Source organism: Nothobranchius furzeri, chromosome 5, assembly GCF_043380555.1.
Source record: "Nothobranchius furzeri strain GRZ-AD chromosome 5, NfurGRZ-RIMD1, whole genome shotgun sequence".
NCBI classification, from domain to species: domain Eukaryota; kingdom Metazoa; phylum Chordata; class Actinopteri; order Cyprinodontiformes; family Nothobranchiidae; genus Nothobranchius; species Nothobranchius furzeri.
In genome coordinates this window covers 5,569,984-5,578,163 of record NC_091745.1, presented here as the reverse complement: position 1 = coordinate 5,578,163, position 8,180 = coordinate 5,569,984, and positions in this window count along the sequence as shown.

The window sequence follows — 8,180 nt, the reverse complement described above, 5'->3', positions numbered from 1 at the left end:
TCTGCTGATCCCACTTTTGTTTTTGTACTCATGTTCTGTTGTGAAATACATCTGAAGAAGTTTCACCGCTGTCTGTTTTTGAGTGGTTTTTAAAGATACAATTAAAGGGAAAGAGATGCTTTTGAAGCTAATGCCACCAGAGAAAACATTCAACTTGGCTCGCATTTTTAATAAGTTAAAAGAAAATACACTTATCAAGCCTAATGTGTGTTCAAGAGCATCCTCACCTCTTGTCTGAGTGGTAAGCAAATTTATAAAGGGGAAATAAGCCTAAGTGCTTTTCATCTTCCACAAGAATGGAAATCTATTTTTTTAATTCATCCTCCTCATGTTTGTACGCCAGTATGATCAGATGAGTCTTTGTTTAGCAGGAGAGGAAAAGAAGAGCCAAAGATGTGTAGAAGAGACAGTTGGCTCATTATAGCCAGAAGCAAAAGTTCTCTGAACAAAAGTCATGTGGTTTGTGTGGGCACATGTCTTCTAGTGCTGGCTTTGATTTCCTTACTTTCATGTAAGAATGAGCTGCTCAGTCTGTTCTGTTTTGCATGCCATCGCTTCAGCTGTTCCTCTTCTTTTTACTGCCAGCCCCTGTGACCCGCCTCTGCTCAAAGATCACTAAGGTGCTCTGTGGATTACCAGAATACTTAGTTGATGCATCAATAATCTGTAGAATCTGGTTTCACTTGTTTGTCATTGTTCACAACATCCCATTGGTGTCTTTAAAGAGTCAGAATTACAAGAGTTACAAGAATATTACCGACTAATGGGAGAGAAGAATGTATTCAAACCCATCAATCTGCAGCATCCTGACAATTCATTTATTTATTTTTTATATTATTTCACTTTTTAAGTTTGGAGGCATTAAGTGATGCTGTTTAAAGGTGTGGTTGACTTGCTTAATCAACGTATTTGCAGTGGTCTCTAGTAGGAATGAATGCCTTGTAAGTTACACTCTGGGGGAAAAAAGCTCTGGTGCACCTGTTTCAGGAAGTGAAAGAAAGAAAGAAAGAAAGAAAGAAAGAAAACATTATTTTATATAATGCCTTTAAAGATAGACATCACGAGACACTTCACAAGAACACAATTTTAAAAAATAAAAATGATTAAAAACTGTAAAAAATTATATAAGGAAAGGGAAAGAGAAAATGAATAAGAAAGAGGAATAGAAAACATGGCAGAATAAGAAGAGGGCAGTGATAAAAGTCATGCAAAAGCCAGCCTGAACTGGTGAGTTTTCAGCTGCATTTTAAACAAAGAAGAGGGTAAAATGTCGAGGGGGTAATGCAGGAGTCTTCATAGAGTTAACTACAGTAGTTTGGTTAGCTCAGGCAACAAAACAGGAGCAAAACTATCAAGGACTGGGCTATTCTATTGCGGTCACCACGAGGGCTGGTATCCAGCACGCTGTAGTGGTTTCTCTAGTCCAGCACATCTGTGCAGCAGCTCATCAGGCTCTGCAGAAGCTCACCCGCTAATTGAAATCAGGTTTGTTGAAGCAGAGTTAATAATAATAATAATAATAATACATTTTATTTCAAAGCGCCTTTCAGGACACCCAAGGTCACTTTACACAAAACACGTAATAAAATACAATAAAACAATAATAAAACCCAAAGAAGAAAAAAACAGAGAGAAACATTTCAATAAAATCAGAGGTTGTAAGCAGATTTAAACATGTGTGTTTTGAGTTTTGTTTTGAAAAGGGTAAAACTTTCGACGTTCCTGATGTCTGGGGGAAGTGAGTTCGAGAGTCGAGGAGCAGAGCGGCTGAAAGCTCTTCTCCCCATGGTAGCGAGACGGGCAGAAGGAACCGCAAGGTGGATGGAAGAAGAAGATCTGAGTGAACGGGACGGGGTGTGAATACTTATAAGGTCTGAGATATATGGAGGAGAGAGGTTGTGGATTGCTTTGAAGGTATGGAGGAGAATTTTGAAGATGGACCTGAATTTAACTGGGAGCCAGTGAAGCTGCTGGAGAACCGGCGTGATGTGGTGAAAGGAAGGGGTTCTGGTGATAATACGGGCTGCTGAATTCTGGACCAGTTGCAGTTTATGAAGGAATTTGTTGGGAAGACCATAAGGAAGTGAATTGCAATTAAAACCAAAACGTGCTGGTTGCTGACCCCCCAGGCCCGGAACTAAATAGTCCTGATTTAGGATGATGGGCCGGGTTGGTGGCAGGTAGGCAGAGATAAGGCTCAGGGGGAAATGCTAGATCTAACGTTAATGACTTTGTCCACAAAGAAAGTCAGGAAGTGAGCTAGATCTTTGCAACACCAGTGTTTTATCTCCACAAATAACACAAGCCTGAAGGAGTTCTTCCATGTGGCGGAGTTGCTAATGCTAACAGTTAGCTTCTGCTAGTCAACACCTTCTCTGCTGTTTTCTAGACACTAAACAAACAGCCTTCCCCGTTGCAAGTCAAGATGGGTGTGTCCATGAATGCTAGGTGACAGTGTAATATAGATCCGTCAGGATTTTCTAATTCTAGCTTTTTTTTGTATTCTCTTCTGCATATTTGCTCAGTGTGTTGATTAATAATCATCTTATTTTTTCTTATTTAATACAGTGAAATAATTAGATGTTCCTTTACCTTCGGCTGGTGTTATCAGCATGAAGGACTGCAAAGGGTGACATCTTCCTGTGCTGCCCGCACATAAACGGAAGTGACGCCACGAACAGCTGACGGGTCTGACGAAGGCAGAAGTTCCGGCCTAAACATGTCAGCCGAAGGTAAAAATATGTCTAATTACGTCACTGTTTAACTGTCTTTTCCCATCAGAAGCTAATAGGTGTAGCAGACTGTTTTCATGCATGGCAAACTCAGACTTACCGACTATAATCAGAAATAATCATTAAAAATGGCTTTTCAGTGAACTAAACCTTTAAAATAACATTTAATTTTCATGCCTAACTGACGGGATCCTCCTGAAGTTGAACAAGTGAGCATAAAAGTTCTCAGCACTTGAGCAGCTCAGACTAAATACCAGACCTTTCTAATTATTTTTGGCCATGTTGGATACGTGTAAACAGTTTCTTTCTTAGAGTTTCTAAAGTTTATTAGCTTGCTTTATCATCCATCAAAGCGACTTCATATGACCTTAGTCTGTTAATTATGCTGGCTATTTGAGCTTTGATCTTTGGAGCACATCTCTTTATAGAGCCAGCTGTAGATGCTCTGGTCCTCTTAGTCGATCGTCCATATCCAATTAGGCTGCAAATCTGACAAGAGCCGAGAAACTTTGGTATTTCCTCTCTTCAAATACTTTAAACTCAAACTCTGCAGACAGCTGATTAATGCACTCTGCCATGTCCAGAGAGGGAGGCTCTCCTGCACTTATTTTTGATGAAAATGTAACTACTTATAGTCCAACAGCCACTAAACTCACTATGAACACTGATTTCTTTTTAACCCTTTGTGGTTGATCTAAAACATGACTGCAGCAACGATTTACATGTTATAATAACATTGCTCTCCCATGGGAGAAGGATGGTTAAAACAATGAATCTGTTTGGGAATTAGGGGTTTAGTATGTTAAGGTTGTCATCAAAGATTATTGTTCTCTTAATGATGATACATGTCACTGGTTAGTAAATTATATATATATTAAAACAGATATTTTTAATTCATTTGATTTTAATAGTTTTGGATTAGGGACAGAAAGAGAAAAAAGTGTGATGAAAGCTGCTCAGATAGTTAGACTAATGGCCATTTAAAAATAAAATTTAAGATTAAACTTGATTGAACTTTAGTTTAATCAAAAATATTAAGATCACATTTAAATCTGCTCATCATCACAAAAAAGGCAGGAGGATTTTATAAAAAGGTGAAGTGATTTTAAAGCATACATTTATAAAAGATAAGATGTTTGAGAGCATCTTTTTATCGATGTTTGTTATACCATTATAGTCTAACTCTTCATCTCTAATACTGAAATGTATCCATACAAATACAGTGGGTGTAGAAAAGAAACCTCACCTTTTGAAAGACTTTAATTTTGTTTCCTTTACAAACTATATTTTACCAACTTTACTTATCCAATGCAACCTATAACATCCAAACTTTACTATTCTCAGTATTTCTTGTTTTTAAAATACCTCTTGAACTGTAACTTTGATATTCCCAATAGATTTCATAGGTTGCATTGGATAAGTAAAGCTGTTTTTCCACTTAAGGCTGTAAAAGAAGCAGACTGTGTCACGATACGGTGTTGGTAGGACCCAAAATGCAGTACCCAGGATGACACGAGGCAGAGATGAAGAATAAGAAAAATCCTTTATTTTAAGGAGAACAAAATAAGTCCAAAGGCTGGAAGCCCAAATTCCAAAGTCCAGATAACGATCTGGAAATCCAAAAATACTTGAGACACGAGAAGAACAAGAACACGAGTAATCCAAGACGAGACTGACAGAATTGCAAACAATGGACCGACACAAGACAGAGACAAGACAGGGCTTATATACACAGGGAGGAGTAACTAGGGAAAATGGCAGCAGGTGTGTGGAGTGAGGGCTGGAGGGAAGACAGGTGAATATGTTAATCTAACTGGGAAAACAGAAACAGAGGAGGGCAAATACCTAAACACAAAACTAAACAACAATTACCTAAAGACAGAGGGAAGGGCTCAAACTAGCAGGAGGATCACACACACACACACACACACACTCACACACACACACACACACACACACACACACACACACACACACACACACACACACACACACACACACACACACACACACACACACACACACACGCACACACACACACACACACACACACACACACACACATACACTGAGCTGGGGACAAAGAGGCTGGAGCTGACCTGGGAGGAATGATTTAAAAGGGTAACAACACAAGACACTTTAACTGATACGCAGACAAAAGACACATGAGGTTGCTATGAGACACAGAAGGGAATCTAGAGAGAGAAGGAGAAACATCAGGAGACACATGAAGGAAGACACAGACGCAGACCATGACAGATTGAAGTCTTATAAAGAGGGTCACTCTTTTGTATACTCACTGTATATGTAGTGCCCCTGCCCATAAAAAGGAAAACTAAATACTTTTAGGTAAATAACATCACATATCTTCAGTCATGCATACTTAAACTTTATAGATTATCTCTGGAAAATATAACAACTAGTCATTTAAGCTAGGCCATTTACATTTTAATGCCAATGCATTTGATAATAATGATAGGCTATAATATCAGGATAAATAATACTAATAGGACACATTTATTTTAAAGTGAACATGCTAATTGTACAAACTATTCTTTCTTTTCTGTCATTATTTACTATCCATCCAGTGAACAGCATGCTGCTCATTGGACAAACACAGAAATATTAAAATTATTTTGTGACCTTAATGTTGTTAAAAACAAAAACATGACTGCTCTGATCATTTCTTGAAAATGCCTCCTTCTGTTTATTTCTTGGAAAGCCAACTTAAACTATGTGTGCTTGAGTTCCAGTTGTGCATCATCTTTAAAATAGCATTACACTGATCTTTCTTTTGGCATATTCCATTCTTGTCCTAGCACCTCTTTGCATTTTTAAGACCAGATCAGATTGTTAATGAGCAAAAACAGGTTTGTGGACTTTGTTTTCGGTACAGCATGATATGCTCTGAGATAGTTCTGTTTGAATATAAATAAAATCACGTGAGCTGTATTTCATGTATTTCATTGGGACTTTTTGACACTTGTTGAATCTTGTAGGGTGTTGCAATAGATTGTTTCAAAAATATTGCTGCTACCTTAAAAAGAGCAGATGAATTAATTTGTGTCAAACAAGCCACCTCTGTGCTAGTCTCAACTGCAAACAAATGTATAAACATCCCATATATCATTTACAAGAAATAAAAAAAGGTTTACTGGGATTTGGGATGTAGGACATTTCCAACATACAGAGCTTAAAAACACCCCAGCCAGTCTTTAAAATTAGATTACAAGGCCTTAGTGTAAATTGTTCTTACCTTACAGTTCATGAGAAGCGGCGGGACACTATAAAAAGAGCCAGAAGGATTAAGACAAACATTTTAAGGGCTGGTGCTGCACATTGGTGACTGCTGGAACCACTTTGAGCAGTGGACAGAACAGTGGTGACTGTTCCTTTGATCTTCAACTATCTCCCAGTTCAATATTTAAAGGTGTGTTCACTCGTTTAATCAACACATTTGCAGTGGTCTCTAGTAGGAATGAATGCATTGCAAGATGTACTCTAGGTACAAAAAAGCTCAGATGTGCCGATTTCAGGATCTAGAAGATTACCAGATCAGAGCTCAGCTTCATGGCAGCTTTTGGAGTCTTAATTTCTGATGTTTGGACATCTCATGCATGATTGGCTAACAAACATGCTTCTACTACTGACTCCATTTACTTTGCATCATTGATGTTTTATCTCCACAAATAATACAAACCTGGATGAGCTTCTACCATGTGTCAGAGTTGCTAATGCTAACAGTTAGCTTCTACAGCCAAGACATTATCTGCTGTTTCCTGGATGCTAAACCAACAGCAGCCTTCTCTGTCTTGAGTCAAGATAGGGGGATCCTGGAGGGTGCGTGGGAATTTGCCCAACCAGTCTACATGTCTTTTGTGGATTTTGAGAAGGTGTTCGACCACGTCCCTCAGGGGGCCCTGTGGGGAGTATGGAGTACCAGGCCCTCTGATACGGGCTGATAGGTCCCTGTATGACTGGTGTCAGAGCTTGGTCCACATTGCTGGCAGTAAGTCGGGCTCGTTCCCAGTGAGAGTTGGACTCTGCCAAGGCTGCCCTTTGTCACCGATTCTGTTCATAACCTTTATGGACAGGATTTGCAGCCAAGGTGGTGAGGGGATCTGTTTTGGTGGTCAGAGGATGGAGTCTCTGCTTTTTGCAGATGATGTGATCCTGGCTAAATCAGAACGTGATCTTTGGCTTTTGCTGGAGCAGTTCGCAGCCGAGTGTGAAGCAGCTGGGATGAGAATCAGCTCCTCTAAATCTGAGACCATGGTCTTGACTCGGAAAAGGGTAGAATGCCTTCTCCAGGTCAGGATTGAGGTCCTGCCCCAAGTGGAGGATTTTAAGTATCTCGGGATCTTGTTCACGAGTGAGGGGAAGCTGGAGCAAGAGATTGATAGGTGGATTGGTGCTGCATCTGCAGTGATGCGGGCGTTGTACCAGTCTGTCGTGGTGAAGAAAGAGCTGAGTTAGAAGTTGAAGCTCTCGATTTACCAGTCGATCTATGTTCCCACCCTCACCTATGGTCACGAGATTTGGGTAGAGACCGTAAGAACAAGATTGTGGATGCAAGCGACTGAAATGAGTTTTCTCCGCAGAGTGGCTGTGCTCCACCTTAGAGATAGGGTGAGAAGCTCAGTTATCTGGGAGGCGCTCGGAGTAGACCTGTTGCTCCTCCACATTAAGAGGAGCCAGTTGAGGTGGCTCGATCATCTTGTCAGGATGCCTCCTGGACGCCTTCCTGGTGAGGTTTTCTGGGCACGTCCAACTGGGAGGAGACCTAAAGGTAGACCCAGGACACGTTGGAGGGACTATGTCTCTCACCTGGCCAGGTAACGCCTCGGGATTACCCCAGAAGAGTTAGCCCAAGTGGCTAGGGAGAGGGAAGTCTGGGCCTCTCGACTCACCCCGGCTTTCCACAGGAGCCGTCAGCAGCACGTTACTGTAGCAGCATGTCATAGCTGCTGATAGGAACCGCTGTGGTCAACAGAACCTTTTCCACTGGAGCCGTCAGCAGCGCGAGTCGGCCGCGTCTCAGGAGCAGCATGTCGCGGCCTTTACGCGCTGGTTCTATTTTCTACGCGCGACGCCTCTGAAACGGGTCAAGTTTGACATTTTTAAGGAAGGAAAGACAGGAAATCGGACGCGGAAATGGAGAGAAGCACCCGAGATTTTCAGAATAAAGAACGTACTGCCTTCCGGTTGCTTTACTTTAAAAAAGGTTACTAACTGTGCGTCCCCGTGAGAAGTTATCACCTAGCTAGCGGTCTCCTTTGTTTTCCAGGTCCGTATTGGCGATTATAAAACGGACAGAACATAAAACACAAACCATGTTGTAGTTTTCTCCTGCTTGTTGCTGTGTTTACTGACGAAGTCACTCGTGTGACTTCGTGCTCGGTCGGTGACAGCTGCTCCCCTGCTGCTTCGCTTCTCGTGGGAAGGGCC